This window comes from Ptychodera flava, chromosome 19 (assembly GCF_041260155.1).
Source record: "Ptychodera flava strain L36383 chromosome 19, AS_Pfla_20210202, whole genome shotgun sequence".
In the NCBI taxonomy this organism is placed as follows: Eukaryota; Metazoa; Hemichordata; class Enteropneusta; family Ptychoderidae; genus Ptychodera; species Ptychodera flava.
Window position 1 is genome coordinate 4,149,848 of NC_091946.1, and position 17,510 is coordinate 4,167,357.

The 17,510-nt window shown below is 39.4% G+C and overlaps 1 long non-coding RNA gene across 1 annotated transcript; it reads right to left on the reverse strand.

The window, feature by feature from the left end:
• Positions 1 to 2,087: 2,087 nt before the first annotated feature.
• Positions 2,088 to 17,421, reverse strand: LOC139118429 (uncharacterized). The gene is made up of 4 exons (XR_011548704.1): positions 17,346 to 17,421; positions 16,974 to 17,035; positions 2,904 to 3,090; positions 2,088 to 2,420 (listed from the first exon to the last, which is right to left on the reverse strand). It is a non-coding gene; the product is annotated as an uncharacterized lncRNA (long non-coding RNA).
• Positions 17,422 to 17,510: the final 89 nt, after the last annotated feature.

Genomic DNA, 17,510 nt, shown 5'->3' on the forward strand with positions numbered 1-17,510 from the left:
TTGGCATGTATCTGCACGACTTGATTATATCTTACGAGTAGGGCTCTTATCCCTAGGAACCTGCACAACGAAATTTAATCTCACGAGCATTTTCGGAAAAATGAGTTTCAACAAGGAAAACAAAGAAAATTGCCCCCGAACATACTAATATGTATATTTCATCAAGATTTCATCAAATACGGCCAAGTTTCTTTGAAATTTAGGTTTTGTTACAAATAGGGTTGATTGTTACAAATAGGGTTGACATATGTCACCCCTATTTGTAACAACAACCCAATTTGTAACAAAAGCAGTTTCGGAAAAATGAGTTTTGACAAGGAAAAAAAAAGAAATTGCCCTCAAACATACAATATGCATATTTTTATTAATATTTCAACATATACGGCAAAGTTTTTTTTGAAAATTAAATTTTGTTACAAATAGGGTTGATTGTTACAAATAGGGTAATACAGCCCTGCCATGCAGAGCTAGGCATTCATAGTGAACGTACTGTCTGTCACGCTCCAGCATGCGTTGGCTGCACGTAAAAGCAACTCAACTTTCTAAGATCAAACGGTCAGTATCTTGTGTAAACAGCGACATAGCAATGAAAATTGTTTTAGTCTGTGCTTTTAATCAAATGAAAATGCATGTGGCTCAATTTCAACCAATCTGATTAAAATCAGCTGTAGTGATGTGCTCGGTATTTTCGCCCTTACCGTTGTGGTTGTTTACTTTCGCGTAGCCTCGCCTCGTAGTGAGGCGAGGCTACGCGAAAGTAAACAACCACAACGGTAAGGGCGAAAATACCGAGCACATCACTACAGCTGATTTTAATCAGATTGAATTTCAACGGCCTAGGTCCGATGTTTCCTCTCGCTGATCATCGTCGTAATCACACGCCTCTTTACGGCAACAACTCAGCGCTACCCGTCAAGCGATTGATTTTTGCGTAGGTCAGCGGAGCGAAAATTATTGCTCTGGCTCGCGAGAATGTCGTCTGATAAACATTTCCGTGCGTTGTCGCCCCCGTATGTATCTGTTGCGTTTTTACCGTACATGTAGGCGTTTTAGTTGTATTATGGTGTTTACTGCTATCAGCGCTGAATATTAAAATCCAAAGCACTCTTTCATTCTGCACCTATCTTTGTCACACATGAGTCTTGTTTCTTCCGCTGCTCTGGTCTCTGGAACTTCGCTTTTGCTTGCAAATGCTTTCTAGTTGATCCTAATCTATGTAGATTGTAACCAGATAAAAAATATCGCATCTACGATTTTTTACCATTTAACACGATATGAACTAATTTTTGGGAATTGAATCTTCACACTGTTAAAATTTCTCAAAAGTGTTAGATGCCCTAAACCTGGCTCTTGCAATATTACAAATTTCTCATAAAAACAAGTGTATGATTAAAAACAAAAGCAGAGGAGCTTACATTTGCAGATTGAACCGACATTAATTCACTATCCAGTTATCCCAAATTAGTTCCAATCGAGCTCAATTATTGAAAAAAGTGCGAGACCTAAACATGGGGCATATGTTCAGAGTCTGTCCGGGAGGCAGCGCAATCGGTTGAAAATTTCACGATGACTTTTGAAAAAAAAAATTGAAAGGAACTGCTATTCATATTTATAACATGTAGCCAGCACATTTCATCACCACGAATTCTCCCTTTTTCTCATCTTTCCGACTTTATCCATGACGTCATATGGATAGGGGAGAACTACTCCACTTGCTCTATCCAAGTCATTCATCTGAATAAAAAAGGAAAGAACAGCGCAATTGTGTACAAAGACATATAATGACGATGTAAAACTTTCTCATTTTCCCTCATCAAAGTTCTCTACCTTTTCGCGCATTTAGCAAACATCTAAAGTTGCCAGTGTCGTGTGTCTGTGTCTATGTGTCTGTACGTGTGTGTGTGAGAGAGAGAGGGAGTGTGTGTGTGTGTGAGAGAGAGAGAGAGAGAGAGAGAGAGAGAGAGAGAGAGAGAGAGAGAGTGTGTGTGTGTGTGTGTGTGTGTGTGTGTAAAACGTGTGTGCGTGTTTGCGTGGCACATGACGACCTCCCAACAATTTCTACAAGGAGATGATTCACGGTCCCCGAGATATCGCATTTAAGAAGTGTCATTATTCCATGTCTCTTGCTTTTTTATCGAATTGGAGAACTGGCCGTAAACCTTGAAAGGCTTTGATAGGCTTGAAACACTGTCTAATACATTCCTCAGAAAGCGATTTTCTATATTACACATATAGGCGTACAAAGGAAATGCACGTGTGTACTCATGAAACTGGAAAGCCAACCTGTTGCTGTGTGAGTTCCCAGCTCCTGGCTCCCATGTTCTCGTCTAGTTGTTGTAGAGTCTTTGCTCCAATTATGACGGAAGAGACGGTGTCTTTCTGAAGCAGCCAACGGATAGCAATCTGAGACATTGTCTTTCCTGTAAGTTCCATAGAAACCAACATTTACAGTGTTTGTATAATAGCATCGATATAGGTGTAAATACAACATGTATGGTGTATCTTCCCACAAAATTCAAGGAGGAATCTGTTCAGAAAAAGTCCCTATACACCGGTTTTTCTTTGAAGAGTTTTCTCTAACTTTGTAATTTTTTCATATATTCCTTACTGGCTGTAATAGTCTAAAATGGGAACAATTGTGACATCTTATCATTAGTATTCCTATCACAGTCTCTCCCTGGTGGCGCTGTACCCTGATAAATTTCTCGATGGTTCATTCACACCAGATGTACAGTATGTACATTAAATTTTACGTTTTGTCCCTAAATACCCATGAGGTTGTAGGTATCCATGGATCCAATTGAAAACCAGTTCAAGAAGACGGGAAGGAGATGCGCATGCCATTTAAGTTCTTGTTGTGTTTAATATGCTTCTGAATATTAACAGAAAACAGAAGGAGCTACCTCACCAACTTCCGTTCCGATTGTTTCCATGACATCCAACAGTTTTAAAACCTTTTCATTGTCGGCGTATTCTGAGTAACTCGGCCGACTTCCAGCTATACGTTTGGCTGGGTTACGTTCAATGTACGCTATTCTTGAACCTTCTGGAGGTTTCACGTCGCGTCTGAATTTACCGGTCAACCACCCTCTGAGAGAAAATGTTTGGATTAAACAAGTTAATTAAAGACATTACTAAACACTAAACACTAAACAAGTTATCTAATCAAGAAAACGTTCAGCAGTATATTTACCCCTTTAAAGGACTCCATGGTAGAATACCAAGTCCTTCATTTCTACAGACATTTGTGAGTTCAAATTCTATCGATCTGCACATTAGACTGTATTGAGCCTGGGAATAACAAAACGGGTGATAGATTCATCCTCCCGACTTATTTTACTGCATACAGGCCAAACCTGAACATTGAAGCAATTTGGTTGAACTAACTCGAAGTATGACGGTGCAAAATCTGTACGATGCAAGGCCGAAACGTAGGGGGCATGATGGAAGTTAATTCACAGAGTCAGATTAGGTTTTTGCATGTGTTCATCGTAGAAGCTTCTTGCCTTGGATGAGAACTGCAAAGATGTTGTACTCATCGTTTTGAAAATGGTCTTTGCTTTTGTCCGGAAACAGGAACAAAAACAGGGCAACTATAGTATTCAGATACGTGTAAACGTAAAATTTGGCACAGAAACACGTTTATAGGATTGACATCTCTCCCCGCACATAGATGTCACAAACTAGTTGAAGACACGCTGTCAACAGCAAAAATAAGTTCCAGATTACGCTATCTCCACTTTTCTTGATTAACAACAGACTTCGAACTTACCTGTAAGCAGATCAATGGATTGAGACCCATATATTGGCATTCATCTACTATCTTCTGAACCAGCCATCCAGCCAGATTACTGACGCCGACATATCTCACTTTGCCGCAACGAACCAAATCGTCAAGCGTTCGCAGGGTTTCTTGTAGCCGTGTCGCATTGTCCCAACAATGAATCTGGTAGATGTAAGATGGGATACATGTATACGAATGTTTACAAGTACGAGACAACAATCATGCTAGCCAAACCTTTACATTTTAAACGTGTGTGTGTGTGTGTGTTTGTCTGTGTCTGTGTAACAAATATACATACATACATCATACAACAGACACAGAGAAAGAAGCACGAGTAGTGAGGTAGACTGTCAATGCAAATTGTTGCGAACATTCTGACGTTCAGGGGAGTCAAGCTTCACCGTAATACGTTTGCAAAAGTCGACAGGATGAAATCCTTCAGAAGTGGATTTGCTCACGTGATAAATGTCGATGTAATCTGTTTGTAAACGTTGTAAACTTTCTTCCACGGCTTGCAAAATGTGTCGTCTGCTCAGTCCGACACGGTTCTCGTTGTTTGAATCCGTGGAGTAGCGAACTTTAGTGGAAACGACAATATCGTTACGATTTTGCCGTCTGAAATTTAATTTTAAAAATTGAAAAAATGATAAAAAATTCACTAATTAAATATTGGAAATAATTCATAGTTTGTATGATATGTTGCTGACACTCTATCAACTTGAAAGGATCAGACAGGTATCCACATTTGGGACGCCAATACTTTTACTTACGTATTCCTGTCAGATATTCCTCCAGATATTGATTCAGGAAATCTAGGGTAATGATATTTTAGGACGAAGCCTTTCAATATTTGCGCAAAAATGGCGACCTTCCACAAAAGGCATGCATGCCCCTTATCACCACCAGATACGGGGGATAACTTACTTGGCCATCCACGATCCGATATATTTTTCCGACAGTCCACCCTGGTAAACGTCAGCAGTGTCGATGAAGTTGCCGCCTAACTCAACATACCTGTCCATCATCTGATGAGATAGAGACTCATCGCACTGTCCCGGAATGCCATCCTGACATTGAAAAGAAATACACAAATTTTAGGAAAACGACGTTTGTAAAGACTCTTCCATTCAAATCCTTCCTCTCTCAGCAAAGCGTCTCTAGTGTTTCTGACAGGTGTCATCCGAGAACTTCATGGGGAGCCTCATCGCTCCATTTCTCGAGACCATAGGGTTTGACACTTTCAAATGGACTTGGTAAATCCTAACTAAACCTGCATCGAAAGATGACAATCAAGAATTGGAGAAGAATAACCTAACAGAAGTACAAAGAAAGGGTCTCATCATGGTCCCCAGAGGGGATTTTAAAATTTGGGGGGATTTAACGGAAACATATAACGATGTCTTTGTCAACGTTTCTCTCATGCCCATCACAAACTCGTTTGGAGTTTCCTCATTCAAATTGATACATATTCCGTGTCTTTATACTAGCAACTGGAATCGATTTGATTTTTAGAGGCTCGGATCGAACTTGCCTTTTACGCTTTGACACGGTTTGATATGTACATGCACTTGAAATAAAGACTTTCCATTAAGCCCTGCACATAGCAGGGGAGAGGTGAGTTCCCGCTTACAGGTTCATAAACAAAGTGTTTTCAACTTGTCACAATTCATCTTTCTGAACAACAACGATGATGATGATGATGATGATGATGATGATGATGATGATGATGATGATGATGATGATGAGGGTGGAGGTGGTAGTGATCTTTGGGATATTGAAAGTAACTTGTTGTAGGGCAATATATTAATGCTGAACTTAATAGTTTATTTTATTCCCTTTCCTTCACATATGAACTTCATAGCGATGTGCATAATTTGCCGAGCTCTATACACAGAAACAAAACACACTATAGAGGGCATGTTGGTAAGCCGCTGGTCCTTTCAAAACTTATTTTAAACGAGACCTCCACTGCCAGGCAGAGCTGGATTTTCTGCCTTTCTCCAAAAATAAAAGACTAAAGCTTCTGTCAATATTCGAAGTTCAAGCAAACTTTCGACCACTATATTTCAAAATAAAAATAAAAATATGGAGTTACCGTGCACACAAAATTACCTATATTTGAAATTCAAGCTGGCTTCCATCCCCGTGTTATCTCAAGGGGTGAAGGAGGTTGAATATAATTCCCAAATTTTACAAAACGAAGACTGAGAAAACTTTATATACTCCATATAAGCTTCAAATAAGCCCTCACAAGTGGTAGGCCAAAATAATAAAACTTTGATAGTCCAAATATCTGTCTTCGAGGAGCGTTCTAACTTAAGTGTTTAACGTTTGAACGTTGTTTTGCTTTCACTAACCTAGTGTAAATATAGAACAACAGCAATTGATATCATATTATAGCAGCTCTGCCAGTACCACTTGTTACGAGGGAAACGCCCTCTATCATTTTTCTAGTGACCAGGTAACATAGTTTGAATTCCCTTTGTTTTCATTTGCTTATTTGCATGATCAGTTGTTTATGAATAATGTATTTTGTCGTATATAAACGTGTTCATTGCCATGTCACTTTGACTTTCCGCAAGTACTGGGATCGTCGGAAGTCCACGTCCACTGAGTTTCCCAGTTTTGAAGACAGAGCCCGTACTTTTTACTGACTTTTCCCGCTGGTGTCAAATTGTGACTGCAGTCTAGAAACTTTGTGTGCCTGTTGACGACTGAGGAAGTTGTGGTATCAGAGTTCCTGTGAGTACATTACAGTTATTTGGAACTGTCCTAGTGGTAGGATTTTCATGCTGTGACTTTCTACGAGGATTATTGTACTTGTGCGTCGAGCTGCTACGTGGCTGTTCTCCATTGTCTGATGCGTCCGGACGAAGTTGGCAAGGTGGACCAGCGTGTTTCAAGTCAAGAGAGCTCTCGCCGTCGGGCCTGTGGACACTTTCTGTTATATTTTTTGTTTAAAACAAATACACATATTTTGTTACTTGGTCACGCTTAGAGTAGAGATAATTTTAATATTGTAAAGTTATTTTCATGCTGTCACTACGTGACGTTCTTCAATAAGAATAAGGAAATATTATCAACAACTTGTGTGTAGTTTCTTTATTTGACCATCTTTTTGTTGCGACAAGCGGGTCCGCTTGAAATTGTATCACTTTGCTAACGACAATTTAAGACAGACATTTCCATTTTGCCTTACCGACGTCCCGTGGTCGTAACACAGTGAAATATGTGATGTCACCCCCAGATTATTACTGATAATGTATCCGACTATCAAGTATAGTGGCCTCAGATATTTATACATGTGCAAATTAAAGGCATTGACAAACTCAATAATAATAATAATAATAATAATAATAATAATTAATATAAGTATTATATAGAAATAATAACGCGAATAATAATAGGTTCAATTTCCGTGAAAATTTCACCATAAAGGTATTTTGGGTCGAAAAGACCAAATATGATATCGATTTCAGTGCCCCATGTTTCCATGGTAACCATTTTAGGGGTTGAAAATTTCAGTTTTTCTAATATCCCATGAAAAGTTACTTTGATTGATATGAAAATTACCTAGTGGGGGAGTTCGGGTCAGAGAACACAAAAACAGACTTATCTTAATGTTTCGAGTTGCCATGGTAACTATTTTGGGATTGAAAATGTTACTTTTTCCCTAATTCCTATTAAAGAACTATTGATTGATGTAAAAAATTGATAACAAGGGTTTTTCTTGTTAGCACACAAAAAAAATCACACTCATTTTAATGTGAGATGTTTCCATGGTAACCATTCAGGAGTAAAAATTACCAGTTTTTCAAAGATTCCACCTAAAATCCAGTAACCAACAGAATATGTTATATCAAAGGGACATTTTGGGTTAGAAAGACCAAATATTCAGTGTAAAAATCCAGTAATCAACAGAAATATTATACCAAAGGGTTATTTTGGGTTAGAAAGACAAAACATGATATCCATTTTTACTGCCCTGTGTTTACATAGTAACCTATTTGCATTTTAAAATTTCAAAGTTTTTCCAATTCCATTAAAAGTAATCCCAGTTACTATGCAAATGCTCTCCTAAGTGTATTTATCACAGCATGAACTCCATGTTCATTTTTGTTTCATGTTGCCATGGTAACCATTAAGTAACCACAGGGTTTTTTTTATTTAAAACCATGCGTATTTTAGATCAGGGGTATCTGTTTTCGTTAACCAGACAAGAAAAGGCTACTTTACGAGATTCTGCCCATGAAGTGAATTTTCTAGTCTTTTGATGTGTATACTTGCACCCAAGGAAACAGGTATAATGGACGACAGTGGGACTCAAAAGTTCTGTGACCTATTAACAACCCGTTTCACTCTCAGAGTTGTATGCAAATTTTAAAGTCGCCATGACAACCTGACAACAACATGGCCTTTTCAGCACTGAGACATACTGTAGCAGGGCTAAAAATTGGCCATGGCCCTTCTGCCGAGAGGAGGCATAATTTCTGTGTCATTGTGATTGATACATTATTATCAAAATGCAACGAGAATGCGTTTTTATTGGCCATCGTTTCCTGTGACTGTCATTCAAGTACGTCAGTTCAGATATTGAAACTTTGTTGCAAAGTTCCACCGCACGGCCGGTCGTCTTCGTAATTTCCAGAACAAAATCACATTATGTGCCCAGCTGGGTTTGACTGCATTTATCTACCTCGTCCCAAAGTGACGGACGGATCTTTCAACCTTTCAGCATGGTGAAAAACGCATTTATTGATTCGCCAAAGGCCTGTGGATTCGCTTATTTTTGCACAAGTGCTACATGGACATAGGAAAAAGTTCGACTCACCCTTGCCCTCTCGATTGTTGAATACAACCACGGTCCATCATGATGAGAGTTCTCGAATCAAAAACTGTAGCCGTGCTCGAATACAATGTCTTCTCATTAAATAACGTCATTCTTGATATACAATTGTTAGCATTCCAAATCTGTCACCCTGTTTTTTTCAAAGTTTGGAGAAGGGCAGCATTTCCATCTGAATGATTGAACGACGTGAAACGCAAAATTCCATCGCATATTATCCGGCAATATGTACACTGTACAGTAGAAATACTGTATACGCTCCAGGTACGTATAACTATAAGCTTATATACTCCACAAAATGGCCACAGGCGGCGTGAACTTTCTGAAAGGATTTCCTAAACGTCCTACTTGTTACCTTAGAGACTCACATGTGATGTCCTGAAAAGTATTCTCTGCAGTAATTCCAGTTTCTGTCAACATGCAAAGCTGAATGACATGATTATAACACGGGACGTAGTGTGCAGACGACACATTCATGCGCATGCTCATATTGGCAGGCTACACGCACCACTGGCAAAAGAGTGCGCATGCGTAAAGTTATATTTGTAGCACAGATCTCGTGGAAACTCATGCCTTTGCTCTATTTCCATCCCAAAACTTCCTTGATTGCTTACAGTTAATGCACATGAACAAAATAAAACCAACAACGTCAGTATACGGAGAGGGTTTATTTTTTTCGCCACAACTACAAATGCCACGCTGAAGATACGTTTACAAGGCCAATTACACTGGCATAGACTGTCCACAGTCGCTGTGCCTTGTTTTCTACACGCCCACGACTGCCACGATGGGCCTGCATTCGAAGGCTACGCTGTGCAGCTCAGCAGCTGTGAGCACGCGCTGCCAGACACAGCGACTGTCAGTTTTTGCAAGTATATGAATATTCATAAGGGTAGTGATGTCAAAAGGAACACCTAACTGGGCGGAGAGAATATACGTACGACACCCCTATTGACAAAATTAAAATAAACAACACCTCTTTTTCAGAATTCCCACAGCTTCAATGAACTGTTATTAGATTTCTATATAATACTTATAGCCCCTAAACTTGTAATAATAATAATAATAATAATAATAATAATAATAATAATAATAATAACAAGGCAGTATTGCTGAAGGCAATGAGTACTTGGGCCGTGATAGAGTAATTTTGAGGACAATATGTTCTACTATTCAAATATGGTCTTGTATTTCCTCCTGTCAATTAGGCATTTGATTAATTGGTTATTAAACGAAGCAATGGCATGACAACGGCAAAATACGTCTAGCAACTTTGTGGAGTTTAAGGCAGGGGTTCTTTATTTATAGTGGAAATTGCTTAAACTCCTTAAATATTCAAATTACAGCAAATTTCTTTTGTTCTCGATGGTAATGTCTAATATTTAGATGGGCATATTTAGATTTCTACCCTATAGTTATCCCTATATACCAAAATCGGACATCCAGCTCTATTGGCTTGCTCAGAATTAGATATGCGCATAATTAATGAGGTACAATATGTGGTGTCATAAGATGTCCCATCATACCAATATGAAGGGTGTAGCACTTGTGGTTACTGAGTTGTGGACAAATATATATATATTTGAGGTCAAAGGTCATTGAGGTCACGTCACATTTTGTCAAAATAATTGTATTGCTAAGTTATTCCTATATTCCAAAAATCAGACCTCTAGCTCTATTGGCTCGCTCAAAATTAGATATGCGCATAATTAATGAGGTACAATATGTGGTGTCATAAGGTGTCTTATCATACCAAATATGAAGGATGTAGCACTTGTGGTTACTGAGTTGTGGACAAATATATATATTTGAGGTCAAAGGTCATTGAGGTCACGTGACGTTTTATCTAACAAATTATATTGTTAACTTATCCCTATATACCAAAAATCAGACCTCTAGCCTTATTGGCTCTCTCAAAATTAGATATGCACATAATTAATAGGGTACAATATGTGGCGTCATAAGGTGTCCCATCATACCAAATATGAAAGGTTTAGCACTTGTGGTTACTGAGTTATGGACAATAATGTATATTTGAGGTCAAAGGTCACCAAGGTCACATGATATTTTGTCAAAATGTCTGAGATATCTGCGTGAACCGATGGACTCACTGATAGACTCACGGACGGATATGACCCAATCTATAAGCCCCCTGGACTTTATCCGTGGGGACAAAAAACTGTGTCACTGCATCCTTTAGGCAATATGAATACGATGAGAAACTAAATTTTTATTTTTCTTGGCCTTATACATGGGAGTCTATGGAGAACTGCCTTATACATGGGAGTCTATGGAGGTGTAAACTAAAACGTCCTCTAACACGGCCAAATTCGATCGCATTGTGAAACAAATCGACGTGCATCTGTATGGGGTTGGGTACTATTCTTGTGCAAAGTTTGAAAGAAATTGACCAGGGCATGTCTGAGATATCTGCGTGAACGGACGGACGGACGGACTGACATGACCAAACCTATAACTCCCCCAGGACTTCGTCCGTGGGCACTAAAAACAACGCAACAGTTATTACAGCTACACCGGCGGTAGGTTCATATCCAGAGCCCCGTACGGTCTGCCGCCGTCGCTTGAAAACAATCTCATAAACCTGGCCATATGGGCAACTGCGTATGGGCAGCTGGATACTTGACTTCCCGGAGAAGGCGAGCTGTCACGTTCAAGCTCAGGATTATTTGTCGATCAAATTTCAGTAGATTTACCTTACCTAGATGAAATTTTGTCTATAGGCTGAAATTTCGCCGAAGTTTGACAAAATTGCATCGATTTTACAGGTTCATATCCGACATTTTTGAGTTTTGAGTGCACTGAGACAGAAATAAGTTTTGAGGCAACATGGCTGCGACCCCATGTTGACCCCTAGTCCTGCGTACGATGCTATGTGCTACAGCTAACACACAGCATCGTATGCAGGACTAGTGAGAGAGTAGCCGACATCGACGGTTATCTACGAGAAGTGAATAAACGACTGTCATTTTTGGAAGCGATCGAGTAGCTGAGGTAGGCTGGGATACGACTTGGGCCCAAGAACGCTGAATTTCGGCAGTAAGCTTAATTTGGCTTTTTACGTCAAGTCCCAAAATGGATTTGAAGTCACCGACCCTACGTACGGGTCTTTGCAGGGCTGTGGTGAGCTGGGCGATTAGCTGTAGCGGAACACACCAGCATCGTACGCAGGGCTAGTTGACCCAAAGTGAAAATGTGTTCGCGATCAAATCTTCCTATATTTTTTTCAGAATTTTCGACAAAATCATTGCTTCTTAAATCTTTTGTAAAATATAAAATACTAAAATAAAATGCGATGTGCCATGTCTCCAGATTTCTAAAATATCGTTCGTTGACCGTTCGACGGAATACTCATTTCGCAAACTTTTGACGCAGTTGAAATTCAATACTGACCGCCAATAATCTTAATGAAACGAGATCATTCTAGACATCCTCCAAATTATCCAACCATTCGCGTTAGAGTTCAGCTCGCTTAGAGTATCATAACATTCTTCGGCCTTCGTTTAGATCAACCCTAATCTCTCCCATTTAGGAAATAAATACACAAGCTACCTTGACTAAACTTCGTGCACCATCCAGGACCAAACGCACTACAAATCTGTCTTGACGTCATCATCTCCTTACATGGTAATCTGCATACCGTATTTTTTAGCAAAGGAGACACAGAATACGTCGGAGTATTCAGTTTCAAAACGTATTACATTGTGTGATGTTGTCAAAAAAAGGTAATGTTACTGCAGTGGTATAAATTACAAACACAAAAGTTCAAATCAGTTTATTTTGGACTGGCTTTACCCAACATTTCATATTGTTTCTTATGCCAGATTTGACCACGTGCTTACTGGCGACCCCTTTACATGCAAATTTTGTGTCAAATGGTGTGTTCTCCTGGAAAAACAAACGTACGATTTCTATATGAAGGAGGCGAAATTTGCCCTCAAAACTCGAAACCACCCCTTTATGGGGTGTACCTAGCTATTTTGAACGAGCTTCTCGAATCTGCAGCTCTATTTCGAAATGATGGTCTGGTTTTCTCAGCTCAAGGATAAGTGTTCTCCATCGCTGTGGGCATTACTATTCTCAACTGGGGGTACAGTTTCCAGTCGTAATGTTTTTCATTGTGTCCAGGATATAAAACCTTTCCTTTCACACTGGTACTTTGATTAACACTAGTCCACATCTTGTCAGCGATTAAACATGTTTCAAGTTTAAATGTTAAATTCTGGTCTCGAGCCCTCTTGTTCGACCAAACTGAAATTACCCCTCCCACTTTGGCTCCGTCCAGTGGGTGTAGCAAGGGTCGTGCCATCGCCTAGGAAACGGAGGGTGCATTAATTGTTGCATTTCGATGCACATTTTGATTATATTCAGAAGATTTTGTGGCAAAAACTCAGATAGAGAAGCATTAATATTCAATCTCACTTATTCAAGACTGGCTGAGAGCAGCACTTCCATTCAGTTAACATCATTACGCCATTTATTATGCCAAGAAAGATGAAGCCAAGACATTTTGCCCTCCCTGGTCTCAGCCAGAAATGGTTATACCTTACAGAGTTTTTTCCCACGGAATGAAAACAAATGTACTGGGGCTGAGGCCCGAGTACAATAATAATAATAATAATAATAATAATAATAATAATAATAATAATAATAATAATGAGTTCTTATATAGTAGGGTGACCGGACGAGAGGCCCTCCTATTCCCTACAATGGGGCTGATACGAGTTTTCTGAGAGTGAATGCTCGAAATCGAAGGCTTAAAGGGGGACCCAGGTAGTGATAAATTGTACAAATTCAATAGTTGTGCACATTTATGTCTGTGAACAAGGTAATGACGTGAAAATCTTGAAGTTTATGAACATTCAACAAACATCAGAGGGGACACCATCTTGGAAGTCGTCTACTCGCAAACGAACGGTCGCTATGAGTGATCGCGTGAACGGAAAGAGTTGCATTTCACGGTGAATGTTGTGAAGACTAGGAAGTCAAGATGAGTGCAAAAATATCCTGAAAGGTCTTTTTTCTTCCGAGAAACTGCTGACGAAATTTTTACTTTGAAACGGCTATGACTTTTGTCATCATTTTCCAAGAAGGGAAGGAATGGGCATGCGGGCAAATTGTACCTTAGATATTTTTCTACTTCTTTTGTGCTCTAAGGGCTCAGCTATACAGCGCAAATTAGCGCCAATGGTTTTCCCAAAGCAGGAAGTAAAGTTCGCAATAGTGCCGTACTTGAACAACGTGCTTTTTCACCCGTGCGCACCTGTCTCTGACCAGAAACAATGGCTTGTATCCATGATACTTGAAACACAAAGGTCAGGGTGAGGACAATCTTCCATTTTCTTTCACTGATAAACCCATACAATATTCTCACAGAAATAATTTGGAAACTATGCACCTTTCAACGCACTCATTATTATACAGTTAGTCATCTTTAAGCCTTTTTAACAATATTTGATCCGATTTTTGGTCACAATGTCTCATTATTCCTCATTACAATATTCTCAGGGAAAGAATTTGGAAACTTTGATTTCCAGAGGCTAGGCTGCCAAATTGTGATCATGCTAATTAGCCAAATTATGTTTTCAGATTTGGACTTTGTACCAACACCTTCAACAGGTACCATCAAGATTTTGGCAAAAAAATTCAGTTTTAAAAATCGTCCGGTCACCCTAGTGCTCAGAGTCAAAAGTTCATGTGCCCTAGGCGCTTTACAATTATTACCCTTGGTCTCTGGACCTATGATACCACTCAACTCCCTGGGGAGCATACAACAGCTCACATGTGCAGCCAATCAGCGCAGCAGAGCAAAACGCACACATTATAACCACTGTCCTACCAGGTACCCATCACTCCTGGGGGAGAAACAATGAGGAATAAAGTGATTTACTATGATTTACTATGATTGCCATGGAAAAAAAAAAGCCATGGCAAGAAAGGGAAGGAAGCCTTAAAGGCTTATATAATCCCTCATTCTGTTAATATGCTGGTCCAGTCTTATTTTAAAGTCACACACAGTTTTGGCTTGAATAACATGCTCAGGTAAGTCATTCCAGTGGGATACAGTCCGTTGAGTGAAAAAATATTTCCTAGTGTCCAATCTGACGGTTGATTTGGCAAGCTTTAGTGAGTGTCCTCTGGTTTTGCTTGAATGGGCAAATGTAAATAGTTTGTCTACAGCTACTTTATCCCATCCTTGTAGAATCCGAAAGACCTGAATCATGTCCCCACGACGACGTCTTTCCTCCAATGTAGTTAAGTTCAAAGCCTTTAACCTGTCTTTATAACACAAATGCTGCAGCTCTGGTATTAACTTGGTAGCTCTTCTTTGTATGTTTTCAAGTAGATCTATGTCCTTCCTGTAATATGGGTTCCAACATTGAATTGCATACTCCAAGTGTGGCCTGACAAGAGATTTGTATAGTTTCATGATGATATATTTTGATTTGTACGTTATGTTCCTTTTAATCATTCCAAGTGTTCTGTTTGCTTTCATTGCTGCTGCTGCACATTGATTGCTTGGCTTTAGTGAGTTATGAATTAAAACACCCAAGTCCTTTTCTTCTGTTGCAACTTTCAGCCGAATGTCATTCATTGTGTAGTCATATGCTGGATTTGTTCTGCCAATGTGCATTACTTTACACTTGTCAACATTAAAGGCCATTTGCCAATCAGAAGACCATTCTGTTAACTTAATTAAATCCTCTTGGAAATTGTTCTTATCATCAATGGAATTTACAATTGTACAGAGTTTAGTGTCATCGGCAAACTTCAACATGAATGAATTTACAGCATTGTCAATGTCATTAATATAGATCAAAAACAGAACTGGTCCCAACACAGATCCTTGAGGAACACCACTTGTAACCGGTAACCATTGTGATTCCGCTCCTCTTAGTACTGTTCGCTGATATCTATTTGATAGCCAATTACTTATCCAGCATCCAATATGTCCTGTGATACCATGGGCTTTCAGTTTCGCAGCCAGTCTTACATGGGGAACTTTATCGAAAGCCTTGCTAAAGTCTAGATATGCAATGTCTACTGGATCACCATCATCAATAGCCTTTGTTACATAGTCTAAAAATACCAATAAATTTGTCACACATGACAGACCAGAAGTAAATCCATGTTGGCTGTCCTTAATAAGTGTAAACTTTCTAAGTGGTTGACTATGGAATCTCTAATTTAGTTATCGTCTCCAGAACTTTACAAAGAACAGCTGTAAGGCTAACTGGTCTGTAGTTTCCTGCACTGTGTTTAGGGCCTTTTTTGTATATCGGTGAAACATTTGCTCTTCTCCAAGCCTCTGGGATGACTCCATGCTTCAGTGATAGATTATAAATGACTGCAATTGGTGATGAAATTTCTTCAGCAAGTTCCCGTAAGACTCTTGGGTGGATGCTATCTGGACCTGGAGTTTTGTGTGGATTTAGCTTCATTAACTCTTTGTATACATCATCAGCTGTTACAATAATGTCAGTTAGCCAGTCGTTTTCATTCGTAAGAAGTAGTTTTGGCTGTGGAATATTACTGGTGTCTTCTTTGGTAAAAACAGAACTAAAGAAATTGTTCAATGTCTCAGCTGTTTCCTTATCTGAGTCTATCACTTTGCCTGTATTGTCCTTTAATGGTCCAACAGTGCCTTGCTCAAGGTCACAACACCATAGCCATGCCGTGGCTCGAACTCTCCATCCTGTGATAGCGTGTCCACTGCTTTAGCCACTGGGCCATGATGTCTCCAATAATAGTAATAATTTACCACTTCCGGTCGATAATGAACTCTAGTAACTTTGCACCCCATAATGTTCGTTTCGTGCATTGTGTCTTCAAAAGCTTGTTTTCGTCTTTTACGGGTTGGGAGGGGTGCATTATTGCTTAAATATTCTCAAATCTTCATGCTGTATGTTCACGTCTATGTATCTTTAATATAGATAAAAGTGAGTAGGTGTTGATTTTGACATCTGACACATATTTAATTCATTAGGGATTCGTATCTTGCCTGTTGCACTGTGACGTATGCATGAAATGATCACTTTCCACTAAGCTTTGCGTATACAGTAGGGGAGGGGACAATATTCGCCTACAGGTTCTTAAAGAATGTGGTTTAAACTCTGTATATTTCGTCTTCATAAACAATGATGCCAATTACAACTCGCTGGCAAGGAATTCTATGCGAATATGGTATCTTTCTCTTTTACTTCAACGAAGTAGTGCTGTGCATGATACCAAGCTGACATCAACAAATTCACCTGACTCAATGTCGAAAAATGGTGGCACTGCAAAGGACTGTAATAGAGGGACTGTCGTCCAATTACAGCTTACCTTGCACTTCCCGAATGTCAAAGCACCAAGACAGATATTGGACACTCGCAGTCCGCTGCTGCCTACGAAGTTAAAAGACGGCTCGTGATATCAGCTGACGCCATGTTTTGCAATTTCTGAACAACAAGAACTCTTTGTATATAAGATAAATACCTGCTCGAACGTACTCTGAACCGAGGCAGACCCTTACAGGTTACAATCATATAGTTTGGACGTCAAAATCTCGGGGCTGGTTTTATTATCAGAACGCTTCCTTGATGTGTTACATTTATATATGCTTGTATGGTTTATGAATCACTGCTTTTACGCTCTGACGATGTAGATTTTAGGGTCAGTTAAAATATTTGCTTAACTTGAAAACCCAAAACTCACCAATTCCGCACAGTTTGGTTCTAGTTTTGACATCCCCTCAACATGTAGTGGTCTGTCGATTGCAACTTATATTATGTGACCTGACCCCGCCGTGACCTCAATTGATCACAAACTGTTGATATGTTATTCCTTGCAGATCAAAGAAATGGTAGAAACATTGTCAAG